Source organism: Balaenoptera borealis (assembly GCF_965194805.1).
Source record: "Balaenoptera borealis genome assembly, chromosome: 6".
Classification (NCBI taxonomy): domain Eukaryota; kingdom Metazoa; phylum Chordata; class Mammalia; order Artiodactyla; family Balaenopteridae; genus Balaenoptera; species Balaenoptera borealis.
In genome coordinates, this window is record NC_138863.1 from 60,738,208 (window position 1) to 60,752,588 (window position 14,381).

General features: G+C 42.9%; 1 protein-coding gene across 10 annotated transcripts in view; it reads right to left on the bottom strand.

The window, feature by feature from the left end:
• LOC309630332 (uncharacterized protein) overlaps positions 1 to 14,381 on the bottom strand; it is a gene marked incomplete at its 5' end in the record, with an annotated part of 251,439 nt that overhangs the window by 137,839 nt on the left and 99,219 nt on the right. For 4 of the 10 annotated variants that reach the window (XR_014245603.1, XR_014245604.1, XR_014245605.1 and 1 more), the window contains one exon: positions 7,095 to 7,243. The exons of 5 other annotated variants lie outside the window; for them this stretch is intronic. Of the gene's footprint in view, positions 1 to 3; positions 5,118 to 7,094; positions 7,244 to 14,381 lie in introns of those variants that run through there. One more of the 10 variants, XR_014245607.1, reaches the window with a different exon arrangement.

A 14,381-nucleotide genomic window follows, 5' to 3' on the forward strand; every position in this document is an offset into this window, starting at 1 on the left:
CGTGGATTTCCCACAGGGCTCTTGAAAGCACTGCTTTGAACACAGGCTCAGACCCTATAAATGTTATTCTTCAGTCATTTTTAGAATTCCGCATCAGTTGAATTGTTTTTAGATAGGTTTGTGGGTTGTTTCTTCTCTAAAAATCTAAGAAATGGGAGGCTTGGTGGGGAGTAGGGGTAGCGCAGAGGGGCCTGCAGAAACATCAGACCTAGCCACCAAGGAACATCAGGGTTGGAGGTCCCCAGGTCAGGGAAGGTGAGTCGGTGAAGAGGCCAACAGCTGTATTTGCAGTCACAGGTGCGGCCCTGCCCAGGGCAGCCCCACAGGGTCAGCTGACCTGTGAACATCATTCCTGGAGCTAACGGGCGAGCCACAGACCAGGCTCCCACTGGCCAACCGGGCGTTGACTTTCAGTCTTGAATTTCCAGCACCTTCAGCACTGCCCATGGGGATGCAAACAGCAGATAATCTTCCTCTATTGTGCTGCCGCCTTCAGAAAGGAAACGGCGGAACTGCCGCAGAGTGGAGCTGGGTGTCTACAAAGGCCACTTCTGCGGCTGCACCCCTCTTGTATGTTCGAAAACAAACGAGTTACTCCTTCCAAGTCTTCTGTGCAGAGACAACTCTGAAGCCGGCCTTCTCCACAAGGCCGCCTGCCAGACTCTTTTGGAGCGCATTTTTCATTTATTTAAAGCACATGAAATGTGATGGAAACCTTCAACACATTTTAAAAGATATTTTAAAGATATCTCAAAAAAATTTTCATGAAATACATTTTAAAGATATTTTCTCTACAAATATGTATACAATATGCAGAGTCATCAATTCAGCAATCATTTAGTCAGAGCTTGTATGTGCCAGGCAGTTATGTTGAGAATGTTCAATGCAAAAAGCATTTACACACACACACACACACACACACGTGTGTGTGTGTCTACAAACGGACACCTGTAAAATATGAACTAAAACATTAGCCATCTAATCTTGACATCAAATAAATTAATTGCTTAACACCCAAACTGAGAGTAGGAAAATGCCTGTTCCTATTATTGTCTAGCTGGTGGTCTCAATCAAGTGTATTCACTTGAATCACTTTGGGAGCCTTTTAGAAGCACAAATACCAAGGCCACACCTCAAACCCACTAAATCAGAATTTCTGAGAATGGGCCCCAAGAATATGTCCTTTGAAAACGTTCCCAAGCAATTTTGAAGTTTTCCCCTTGTTCAGAGCCACTGATCTAGATGATCTTAACAGTAGCTGAACAACTTGAGATCCACATTACCTGGTTACTAGTAGCAAGCTCAAAACCAAATTTTTTTATCATTTGTAAGTAATCATCATTAACTGTGACCACATTAAATGAGCAGGGGCTATATGGCAGGGTGGGGGGCACTTTCAGCTAAAGGCAGATCCAAAGCATGACAGACTCCATGACTAAGATGTCCCAAACAAAAAAGGACAAGGAGCCCAGGTATGACACTAGGGAAGGAAGGCAGGGAAACTACATCTAGCACTTAAGTAAATGCCCCAGAAATAAAATCCACCCCAGACACCAAGAGAGTGGCATGGAGAACCACAGACCATGTCCAAACCCTACTAACTAGAAAGAGGGTCTATATTCCATCATTGGCTCAAGTCCCAGTTGGATCGACCCAATTAATGGCATCCCCTAGTAGCTGGTAGATAGGCAAATAGGGGCCACCATTCCCCACACTAAAAAATTGGGAGAAAAACAAAGGAATGTTATTAGTGTCAGGGAAACCCGTTTATTTAAAGAGGTTCATTTTCACACAAGAAAAGGGTGAATAATAACGAATGTTTTCAAGAATTTTCTATGAGAACTGTTCTAAGTGCCTTAAACAAATGAACCCAATACTATTAGATACCTGCTATTATCAGAAGCCCTCAGGTCGGGTCTCAATTAAAGCAGTTTCAGAAAGCCAGGTTTAAAAACCTTGTTTCATCAATAAGATTCTCTGTGTTTCTGCTCTGGTGGTGTGCCCCTGACCTTCAGTACATTGACTTCTGGACATTCCAGCCATGCCACGGGTCAGTGCTATACGTGCTTGGGCCAGTGTGAACAAAGGAGGAGCATCCCCATTAAGCATGATCATGGCCATGATTACTAGCAAAGGACTCTAAAGCAACGCTCTGCAACAATTAGAATGTGAGCCACAAACGTAAGCCACATACATAATGTTTACACGTTTTCTAGTACCCACATTAAAATAAATAAAGGATGAAGTTAATCTTAATATATTTCATTTAGCTCAATACATCTAAAATATTATCACCTTAATATACCCATATGAAAAAATTATTGATGAGATATTTTACATTTTTTTTATGTTAAATCTTTGAATTCCAGTGTACATTTTATATCTATCTCAGTTTGAACTATCTACTATTTCTCTCTTTAACTTCCTTGAGGAATAATTGGGACTAACTGACGAATATAAATTTCAAGTGCTCAAGAACCACATGTGGCCAGTGGCTTCCATACTGGACATCTCTAGAGGAATGTAAAGGTCAGCTGCAGGGGAGGGGTCAATACCCAAATCACCTCTCAGTGCTAACTTCAGAGGATGTAAGCTTTTTTTTGGTTTTTAAATAACAGCCACTTTTCCTTATACTTTCATCCTTAGAAGATAGATAGAAATCTATCATCCCTGGCTTGGATGTCTTCCTTTTTCAACATGAAAATTATTTGGGATAATTCCTTTACATTTTAGGAGTCTCTTATGCAGAAACTTTTTTTTAACTGGCTAAAGCTAGTCCCATCAGGACTTCCTTGTTTGAGTCTTTGGAATTTGGTGAATAAGAGTCTGTCAACCCTTCCTGGGCCCTTGGGTTATCTCTGACTTGCTCTATAGCCCTCTAACGAGGGCTTCGAGCTGTTTCATGAAGAGGCCCAATCTTTCAAGAACCCAAGGTGGTAATAATACAGTTGCTTTTGTACATCCCAAAGCCCCTTTGGTCTCAGTCAGTGTCTGCCTTTCTCTGCAGTTGTCCTCAGTCTCTCCTGCTGTGCAGGGACCAGGGCAGCACTCACCAGTGCCACTGCAGATGGCACATGTTTAGTGCAGAGAGCACGTTTGGGGTTTGTACCTGTTTCAACCATGCCTACCTTTTTCGTGCCCCCCTTCCTTTTTTTTTTTTAACTGTTAATATACCTTGGTAAGGAAATTACCTTCCGAAAGTACCCAGGATCCTTCTCCACTGGCCTTTTTACTTTTGAAAAACAAATTCTTTGAGAAGACAGATCAGAATTCCAAAACCTCAAGCTTCAACAAGGAGTGGCCAGTCTGACAGTTACTACCATGTACGAACTCGTCTAATATTTTTAAAATCCTAAAACATAATTTGGGTGACTAATATCCCCTGGGATAGGCCAGACACTTGGTTTCTTCCAACCCCACCCAAATTCCCAAGTGGATCTCAAAAACACGCTGTAGGAAAGCCTGTTCTGTTTGTTTTTAACGTACCAATACCTTCAAAGCTGAAGTTATGTGATCAAGAAAATATTTCCCTCCTGCTGCACTAGCTGACCATGGCATAGAGGCCTTGGAAGGACAGCTGATATGGGGCTTGATGTTTCAGTTAGTCATGGACAGCCATGGTCTGTGAAGAAAGCAAGCCCGACCTTCTGGTGCAACACCATAACCAGGGAGGGATGTGACTGTCAGGATTCTGAGAGGGACTCAAAAAGAAGAGAAGGAGAGGATAGATGAAAAAGAGAGAAAAATGGGAGTATGTGAGGAGGCCTCAGTTGGCTGGGGGAGGAGAAACAATCTCTGTGGAGTGACAGGATTTACACCACAGGAAATATGGAAGGCAGGCCTTGGAGCCTTCCTTCAGGATGTGGGTTTGCTCCCTGCAGGATGCCCTTTCTCGTTAAAGTCTTTAAAATGTTCAGTATGAAAAAGACTAAGAGAAGCTGGAAAGGGGAGAGGGGAAATCGGCTATTCCTCATCAGATCTCACCTCTTAAAACAATGCTCGGTGCCACCAAGGGGTCAGCAACTAGATGTTTTCTTCCTGCTCTCAGGGCCTGTGCTTCCTTCTCTGCCCGCCCTCTGTGGGTCTCAAGATTTTAATTATAGGGAAGGTGGAGATTTTGCAACTGTCTGGAAAGCAAGTCGGGCATTTTTTTTTCTGGTCCTTTTAAATCCTAGGATTTTCCATCATTCACCATCAAATGAATTCCTAAGGAGTTTCTTGCTAACCCCTGTCTAGGTGATACTAGACACACACACATACACACACACACACACACACACACACACAATCACAGTATAGATTCTGGTTGGAGCAAACAGCAGGCAATACATTATTGACAGTAGAAATACTGAAATCTTTTGTTGAAAGGGGAGGACGTTTCCTGGGCATTTTCATGTGTTGAGCAAACAAGAAGCAAGGGAAGCAGTTGTTGATGGTGACTAGCAAGCTGGCATCAACTGTGGTGCTCGTGGCTGCCCCATCCTTAAACCACCCTGGGAGGAACGACTGTTCTGTTCCATCTGACTCATGATTGGGGCAATTATTTGAGTAGCTTAGAGGTCCTGGGGCCTGTCATCCAAGGGGGACTGCAATAAAAGGGTTGGTGGGGGGAAAAGGCAAATACCGTATCACAGAGCTTAGAGGCTCTATTTCCAGTCAAGAAGTCCTTCTAGCTTTTACCTTTCAGAAACTATCAGCTGTTAGTTGGTAGGAACTTGATTTTTTTTTAAATTAATGTTGCCATGTCAACATTATTTCTTTTATTTTTTAATTTTTATTTATTTATTTATTTTGGCTGAGTTGGGTCTTCGTTGCTGCACGCGGGCTTTCTCTAGTTGCGGCGAGCGGGGGCTACTCTTCGTTGTGGTGCACGGGCTTCTCATTGCGGTGGCTTCTCTTGTTGCAGAGCATGGGCTCTAGGCGCGAGGGCTTCAGTAGTTGCAGCACGCAGGCTCAGCAGTTGCAGCTCAGGGGCTCTAGAGCGCAGGCTCAGTAGTTGTGGCACACGGGCTTAGTTGCTCTGCGGCATGTGGGATCTTCCCGGATCAGGGCTCGAACCTGTGTCCCCCGCATTGGCAGGCAGATTCCCAACCACTGTGCCACCAGGGAAGTCCCACCTGATTATTTTAAAACAATTTATTTGGCATATTAAACTCTTGACCTAAGACGATCACTGACATAGTTTATGGTTTTTATAATTTTTAAAAGTCCCATGCAAGAAGGGCCTCTTCAATCCAAGGTTTGCAGTGATATTTAAATACAGGTCATCAATATATCAGGACAAAACTATAATTCAAAAAGATACATGTACCCCTACGCTCATAGCAGTACTATTTACAACAGCCAAGACTTGGAAGCAACCTAAATGTCCATCGACAGATGAATGGATAAAGAAGATGTGGTATATATATATATACAATAGAATATCACTCAGCCATAAAATAGAATGAAATAATGTCATTTGCCGCAACATGGATGGACCTGGAGATTATCATACTAAGTGAAGTAAGTCAGACAAAGACGAATATATTATATCACTTAAATGTGGAATCTAAAATATGGCATAAATGAACTGCCACAAAACAAAAACAGACACACAGACATAAAGAACAGACTTGTGGTTCCCAAGGGGGAGGTGTGGTGGGGAGGGATGGATTGGGAGTTTGGGATTAGCAGATACAAACTGTTATATATTTAGAGTGGATAAACAACAAGATCCTACTGTATAGCACACGGAACTATATTCAATATCCTGTAATAAACGATAATGGAAAAAAATATGTATAACTGAATCACTTTGCTGTACAGCAGAAACTAACACAACATTGTAAATCAACTACACTTCAATAAAATAAATTTTAAAAAATTTTTAAATAAATAAATAAAATTAAATTAATAAAAATGGGCCATAAACTGATAAACGGATTTTTTAAATATGGTCATCCATACAACGAATGTTATTCAGTCATAAAAAGGAATGAAGTACTGATACATGCAACGACACGGATGAAGCTTGGAAACATCATGCTAAGTGAAAGAAGCCACAAAAGGCCATCTGTTGTATGATTTCATCCATATGAAAAGTCCAAAATAGGCACATCCATAGAGACAGAAAGCAGATTCATGGTTATCAGGGATGAGGGAGAGAGGAAAATGAGGAGTGAATGTTAATGCATACAAGGTTTTCTTTGCGGTGATGAAAATGTTTTTGAACTAGATAGTACTGATGGTTGCACTACATTGTGAATACAATAAATATTATTAATGGTAAATTTTATGTTACGTGAATTTTACATTTTTTTTAAAAAAAGAGCCTGAGTTAGACAAACAAAAAAAAAGAAGCCATACTGGTGACAGATGGTAACTAGGTTTATTGTGGTGATCATTTTGTAATGTATAGAAATATCAAATCACTATGTTGTGCACCAGGAACTAACATAGTGCTGTAGGTCAGTTATACATCAAAGCAAACAAACAAACTCATAGAAAAAGAGATCAGATTTGTGGTTACCGGAAGCAGAGAATGGGGGGAGGGAGAACTGGATGAAGGTGATCAAAGGTATAAACTTCTAGTTATAAGATAAATAAGTATTAGGGACGTCATGTACAATACGATAAATATAATTATCACTGTGTGTTATATATGAAAGTTGTTAAGAGAGGAAATCCTAAGAGTTCTCACCACAAGGAAAAAATTTTTTTCTATTTCTTTAATTTTCTACCTATATGAGATGATGGATATTCACTGAACATTGTGGTGATTATTTCATAATGTATTTAAGTCAAATCATGATGCTGTACACCTGAAACTTATACAGTGCTGTATGTCAATTCATCTCAATAAAACTGGAAAATACATATGTACGTACATACATACAAACACTCTTCCAGGGAGCATACCTGAATCCTCGGAAAAAAACAAAGAAAAAGAAGGCATACTAACCATCCTCTTTAGCGGAGGCCTTCATACCCTTGAGTTCAGCCTTGTTAAAAGCTTTCCTGAGTTAATCAACCACCAATTTTTCCCACTCAGCCCCATAAGGGAACAATTTGATTAGGTAGGCCAACACCAGACAGCTACTATGTACACTGACCTTGGCCTGTCTTAATCATCAGAATGCTGCTGTCTCACGGCAAGCCCCTCACAGCTTCTCACACAGGTGATGGAAAGCAGTCGCACAGAGATTTTCTTCAAACCAGGGAACAACGGAGAGATTCATTTCACACTGGGTATTTTCCTTCACTGAAACACAAAGGTGGTTCAAGGATCTGAGTCTTTGATTGCATGACTCCTTTTGTGTAAATAAAAAGGCACATCTAAGCATGGACATGGATCTGGCAGTGTACACATAAATGTTTTTCAGGATAGAAACAGAAACTTGTCAACAGTATCACCTTAGGGAAACCGACTGGGCCAGGAGAACTTCATTTGTTATTGTGTATTTTCTAAACCCATTTAAATTCTCCAATCATGTAATTATATGACTTTTATAATATATATATTTCTATATTTATATTTGCATGTAAATATAGGTAATACATAAATATAATATTAAAAATGCCAGCCGAGTCACTTGACTCTATAAACTGGATCTTGTAAATTTAACCATTAGAAAACAGCCAACTGAATCCAAATTGAGAGATATTCTGCAAAACAACTTACTTGGACACTTCAAAAATGTCAATGAGGGACTCCCCTGGTGGCGAGGTGGTTAAGAATCCGCCTGCCAATGCAGTGGACACAGGTTCGGGCCCTGGTCTGGGAAGATCCCACATGCTGCAGAGCAACTAAATCCGTGCGCTGCAACTACTGAGCCCGTGCCCTATGAGCCCATGAACCACAAATGCTGAAGCCCGCGTGCCTAGAGTCCGTGCTCCGCAACAAGAGAAGCCACCGCAATGAGAAGCCTGCGCACAAAACCCAATGCAGCCAAAACTAAATAAATAAATAAATAAATTTATTTAAAAAAAAAAAAATGTCAATGACATAAAGAACAGGGGGTGGGGGGGGGGGGAATGCTGAGGAACTGCTCCAGATGAATGGAAGCTAGAGACCTGACAATGAATGCAGTGCACGTGCTATTTACATGCTGCGTTCATCTGATCAATTACCTAACCTCTCTAAGCTTCAGTTTTTCCATCCCTAAAATGGGTTGATAATAATCACTATCACTCCATAGGGCTGTTTGCAGAGTTAATAAGATTGTGCATGCAAGTGCCCAGCACACAGAAAGTACTCCATAAATGAGAGTGTAATTATTTCTTAAAAAATCTGTTGTTTTGAAGGGTCTGACTCTAATGGATGAAAATCAAAGATCATTTTAAGAAGTCACCTAAATTGTAGAAAAAGGGTTACTTAGTGAGGGATTTAATTTTTCCTGAACAATTTACTATGAGCAAAATCTTTGAAAAATGATACTTGTAAAGGGCAAACTTATTACATAATGACACTTCCAAGGTTTATTATTCCTAGTATTTAACTACTTATCTCTTCAATTTTAACACAAAGCTAATCATTAATATTATCGTATTCTACAAGTAATTATTTTAAAAGCTTTTGCTGTAATAGCTGAAACCAACCTGGCTATTCCCGGTACTGAAGAAGGTAAAAGTGTTTATTATTTTTTTTAGGACTGACATGAAAGAGACTGATTTTTGATGCCAAGAAATCACTTAGCGTTCATGTGACTTCAACTTCACGGCATCTTGGAATATGTTTATCCTTGATCAAAATTCCTCCTGGGGCAAAATGCCAATACCTTCTCCTCTCTACTACGTTCCCTAACAAAACCCAAAGAGAAATTAAAGGCAAGGTCATGACCCATGACTCAGCCATGCTGGCAAACATTCTGGGATGTCATGAACTACCATGAGCTATAACCACTTCGAGTCCATTTCTTCTGGGCACCTCTTGCCTGGTGGATAATACTGTACCTAGCTTTCCAGTAGAGAAACTGAGGTGCGGAAGTGGAATGAAAAGGCTGAGATCGGGATATCCATTAGGATAAAATCACTGAAGTCCCCACGGTTGGGTCCCAGTGCCCATCATTCATTGTATGAAGTATGAAAGGTTAGAAAGGGAGGGTACCTACTTTCAAAACAGCCTCTTAATTTGCCGGGGGTTGCGGGGCCGGGAGGGTGGCGGTATTTTTTACCATTAGCCCTAAGTTCAGCACAAATGAAGATAAATAATATTTTATTTTTAGAATGTTACATAATAAACTTTTAGGGAAATCTTTATTTCTATAAGATTGACTGTGAGCTTAACCATAGAAAAGTGCTAGACACTATTTTCAGCACTTTACAAATATTAACTAACTCAAACCTTATAATGGCCTTATTATTACCCCCTTTTACAGACGAGGAAACTAGGCATGAAGAGTAAAATAACTTGCCAGAAGTCATGGAATGACCCCTAAAACACATTGCTAAGTCAACTGTAGAATACTATCTAGATCCCATTTCTATGAGAAAAAAAAAAATCTTTAATGTGTGTGTGATGTAAATCCAAAGAAAGAGGCCTACCTAGACAAATACACTTCAATCACCGCTGGTGATTATTTCTGGAGTGGGAGTGGTGGGGTGGGAAGATAAGGAAGACTTTCATACTCTGCTTTTTTTACTTCTCTATCATTTGCATATTTTATAAGGAGGCTATTTCAGGCATTAACATTCATAATTGTTTTACCTTAGAAAAATCAAATAAAGAACCATATCTAACAAAGCAACCACAGAAATGAGCTTATCCTTCCTTTAAGGCACATGAAACTCCATGTGTGATTTATTGTTGCAGTAATCGCCAGGAAAATTTTTAAACAAGTCTTTATTGCACACCTGCCAGGCAGCGTGCTGGGTGCTGCTGTGTATTTTATCTCACTTGATCTTCACCAAATCCTCTTAAGGGATAAATTCAAGTTTTATTTCAAAATTTTTAAAAAGTATTTAGGGGCACTTGGGTTATTAAGATGGAGTAATTTATGTAACACGATGTAGCACTGTTCTCATTTATCTTTTACCATTTCATCCTCCTAAAATATGGTGAAATAGGAAGCTCAAGAGATTATTATTCCCAGTTTATACATGTGGAATCTAAAGCTCTAAAAGAATAAATAACTCAGTCAAGATACAGTGAATTACAAGTGAACACTATAAACAAGAGCCAGGTCTCCTGGTTCTCGACCTCATGTTCTGGCCACCAGAGTGTAGCCCAACTGGCCCAGTCACGTCTGCCACCTTATTGCCAACACTCGTTCATAGAGTGACTGGATATGAGCTCTCAGTGACCATCTCACCAGTGGCCCTCAATCCTGGCTACACAATAGAATCACCTGGAGAGCTTTTAAAATATATCAATGCCTGGGGCTCATCCCAGACCAATTAAATCAGAACCCCTATGGGTAGGGTTCAAACATCTGTATTTTGTAAACACTCTTCAGTGATTCTAAGTGAGAACTGAGAACCAACCTTAGGAGGCAAATAGGTGTCACCTGAAATGCTAATTCCGATTCCCTGAAAGAGGTACATGAGGGCTGTGTGGGAAAGACTCTGAGTGGGCGTCTGGGCTCGGGGAGAGTGCTGTGAGTAATGAGTGGTGTCGGCTGTGGACGCGGGAGGGGTAGGCGGCCCGTGAGCTGTGTGCCGGCCAGGCCTGATCTAGAAGGAAACCGAGGCCGGAAAGTTTAAGTGATTTACCGTGGTAACCAAAGGAGCTAGTGGCAGAGCCGAGTCTAAGCCCGGGTCTCCTAACGTCCAGCTCAGCCCTCCATGTCTTTACATAACTGAGTAGCTCCCAAACCAATTCACAACCACCAGGAAGATGTCAGACCAGCCCTGTGACTAACCGGACCGTGCACCCACGACACACCCGCCGTCTTGTGTGCCTACACCCAGCATCGCCCCCATCGCTGCATGAAGAGGCCCCTGCAACAGGCGCAGCCCACGGTGGCCAGCAGGCACCAGGCACTTCCAGTGTACCAACTGCTCTCGCTGCTGTCACCGTTCAGGTTGAACTTAAAGAGAGAGCCAGAGAGAAGTAATGCTGGGCCTGGAGTTGGGAGCTGTGGCCACAGCTTCCCTCTATTACTAAGCCACAGGAAAGGCCGCCCAGGAACGTGCCTGGCAACACGCAGCAGGCCGCCTCCTGCCTGCCCCAGGCCGCCTCCTGCCTGCCCCAGGCACACTTCTCTGGCAGCATCCAAATCACTGCCTGTCTTAGAAGCCTGTGGGGGAGGTGACTCGTGTGTGTGTGTGTGTGTGTGTGTGTGTGTGTGTGTGTGTGTGCGCGACTCAGGGATTTGTCATAAATGCCCCATGAGTCACCCACTTCCTGACCAACACACTGTGGAGACAACTTCAGGATGCACAAAAGCACAGGAAAAGAGCCTCTTGGCCGGGAGCTGGTTATATGTTTTCGGGAAACTGGTTACTTTTAATATAAATACACACACACACAGCCCCCAAGCTAAACTCAACACATTTAGTGTCTCTTCGTTGAGATAATTCTGTCCACAGCGGTTTCTTTTATTGTGGCAAAATATACGTTACATAAAACTTTCCATTCTAACCATTTTTAAGCGTACAGTTCAGGGTCATTACGTGCATTCACATTGTTGTACAACCACCATCACCATCCATCTCCAGAACTTTTTCATCACCCCAAAGTGAACCTCTGTACTCCATAAACAATAACTCTCCATTCTCCCCTCCCACCCAGCCCTGGTATCCACCAATTTACTTTCTGTCTCTAGGAATCTGACTACACTATCTGCCCATAATGTTTGACTTCATGAATCATTTATCACTTCATTGTTATCATTTTTAACGGAAAAAAATGGGTAATGCTCTGGCTTCTTGATGTCTGTTTCTTTAAGGACTCCCTAAATATAAATAGAAATGATTCCCTTGAGTTTCTATTCGAATTGGGTAGCAGAGGATGGTGAGATGGAGAAGCAGAGATGACTGGGGTCGGGGGAGGAGGGTGCAACTGAGCAAAGAAGTGAGCTTCAGAGCACCAAACCCAACACATTCTGGTTGCTCGTACAAGGAGACACCAAAATGCCACGATCCAGTGCTTCCCCCACGTGGGCAGCAGTGGCTCTGAAAGGCAGCCAGCATGTGAGCCACTTCAGTGCGTGAGCCACACAGGGCTCCCTACCTTAGCAGTTTTTCTGGGAAACCCATAAAAGAAAAGCAGAGCAAGCAATGAGCATTGATGTCTTTGACCCACACAGTTAAATGGTTGTTAATAACTCTGTTTCACAATGCATCTGCAGACCAGCTCTGGCTCTGTACACCTCTGCAGGAAGGCCGAGGCCGTGCCCACAAGGACCGCAGCTGCTTCCACTCGCTGTCCCAGGGGAACCTCACAAAGCACACTTCCTGCCCCTGGTCACTGGCCTCAGGGCCGGTGTGGACAGCCCCCCAGTACATAGGCTGGGGAGAATCAGAAAGAGGTTCACTTCTGAGAAGTCCTGTGGAAGGTTTCGTCTAAGCAAAGGTTCCTAGCCTGGGGTCTAGAAACACCCCACCCCACGGCCACCATGACCCAAAGAAGAAAGTCAAGAATCTCGGGATTTGTGAATATTTCCCACTCAGACCATAAACCAACCACAACGAATGTTGTAAGGAATACAAAGCCTTAGGAAAAGTGTAATCCCGTCCTTCAAGAAGCTCACATCTGGTTAGGAGACTCAGAGCCTCCATGGAGGTGGGACTGCCTACTGGATGCCAAATCCTCCTCGGACGAAGGTGCTAACAGAGCTGGGTTCCTCTGGAAGCAAGGTTTCTGGAGGAAGTTGAGTCCTGGGACTCTCAGAGGCCAGTTCTTTTAAGAGATGTGGTCTTTTTGGTGTACAGTCACGTCTGTTTTTTAAGTTTCTGATCTTTGATCTCTCCGAAACAGGACTTGACCATGGGCTGCCAAGTGAGAGGAGACCCACCCTCCTCCAACCTATCCCTGAGGGGGGCCGAGGCAGCCCAGCACTGCCCATTTCTAGAGGACCAGAGGCACCAGCAGAGACCTCGCCAGCTGATTCACTGCCACACCTTGTTGAGCTCCACCCACAGAACAATCCGCAGCTCACACCGAATCCCCCCACCCCAGCATCCTAAAGCAGCTACAAAGGAAATTAATGGTTTCCCCCAGAGGCTTTTATTTATACAAATGTAAAACCCCTATAAATACCCTCCCAGATTTGTAGACCTCTTCTTGCTGTTGTTTTTCTCCTGTTGCTTAGAATGAAAGAATGAGGATGACACAAATATAAACCCCTTTAGTACTACAGAAGAGTGAGAGTTCGGTGGCAAATTGCAGACAGTGATTAAGTGAATACGGGCATGGTATTAGGACACACACTGCAGCCTGTCACCTTTTCAAAATTAAACATGATCACGTCCCACACACGCTTACATCATCCCCCTCCATAAAACGCTTGAATGGCTCCCCACTGCTCTTAGGACAAAGGCAAAGTTCCTCAATGGAGCATACAGGGCTTGCCTGTCTGTCCCTGGTGCCTCTCTAGCCTCATCCCACATCCTTCTCTCCTCGCCCCACAGGCACGCACGCCGCCCCCCCTTCAGTGCTGCAGGTGGATTGCGCTCCCTCTAGCCTGAGAACTGTTATGCATGCTATTCCTGCCTAGAATATCACTCCTGCTCAGCCCTTCATCTAGTTGAAGCCCTAGCATTCTCTAGACCTCAACACAAACTTCGCTTGCTCAGAGCAACAGTCCCTGAGCCTCGCGTCTCCCCGTTATTCTCTCTCTGGCCCTGCCATCACACCCCTTTTCCTCATGTGCTATATGAGACTATCACTTCTCCTGTCACTTTCAGATTTCCTGTGAATACTAAGTGAGAAATAGTACGGGATGGCAGATACAGAATAGATGTATCTATCCAATTTTCTAGTGTGCCTTCCCATACCACAGAGCCTGCAAGGCTAAAACCTAGTTTCCAGACTCCCTTGCAGCGATGTCTTTGCAAAGGACTTGAATTTACAAAGTTAAGAAGGCATGAGGTATGCATTCTGCTAGCACAGATCACAAGTGGAGCTGGAGCCAATATTTCTGATCTCCAAATTACAATGAATTATATTCTTAGAGCTAACATTTCTGGGACTGGCTTCCTAATTGTGGCAGAAGTAGATGCTCTCTGGGTAGGCCAGTTCTGGGATCCAGCTCTGGGAGACACTCATGGAAGGCCAGCCTGAAGCCTGCACCTTGTAAGCACCCGATTATCTATATTAACGCCCTTTCTGCTTAAACTACTAAAGTGGTTTCTGTTACCTGCACTGAACCCTGTTCAAGTGATATATATGAGAAAGAGCTTCTGGAACTGTAAACGTCTATGGAAATGTGAGCTATGGTTACTCATCACGGTGCAGA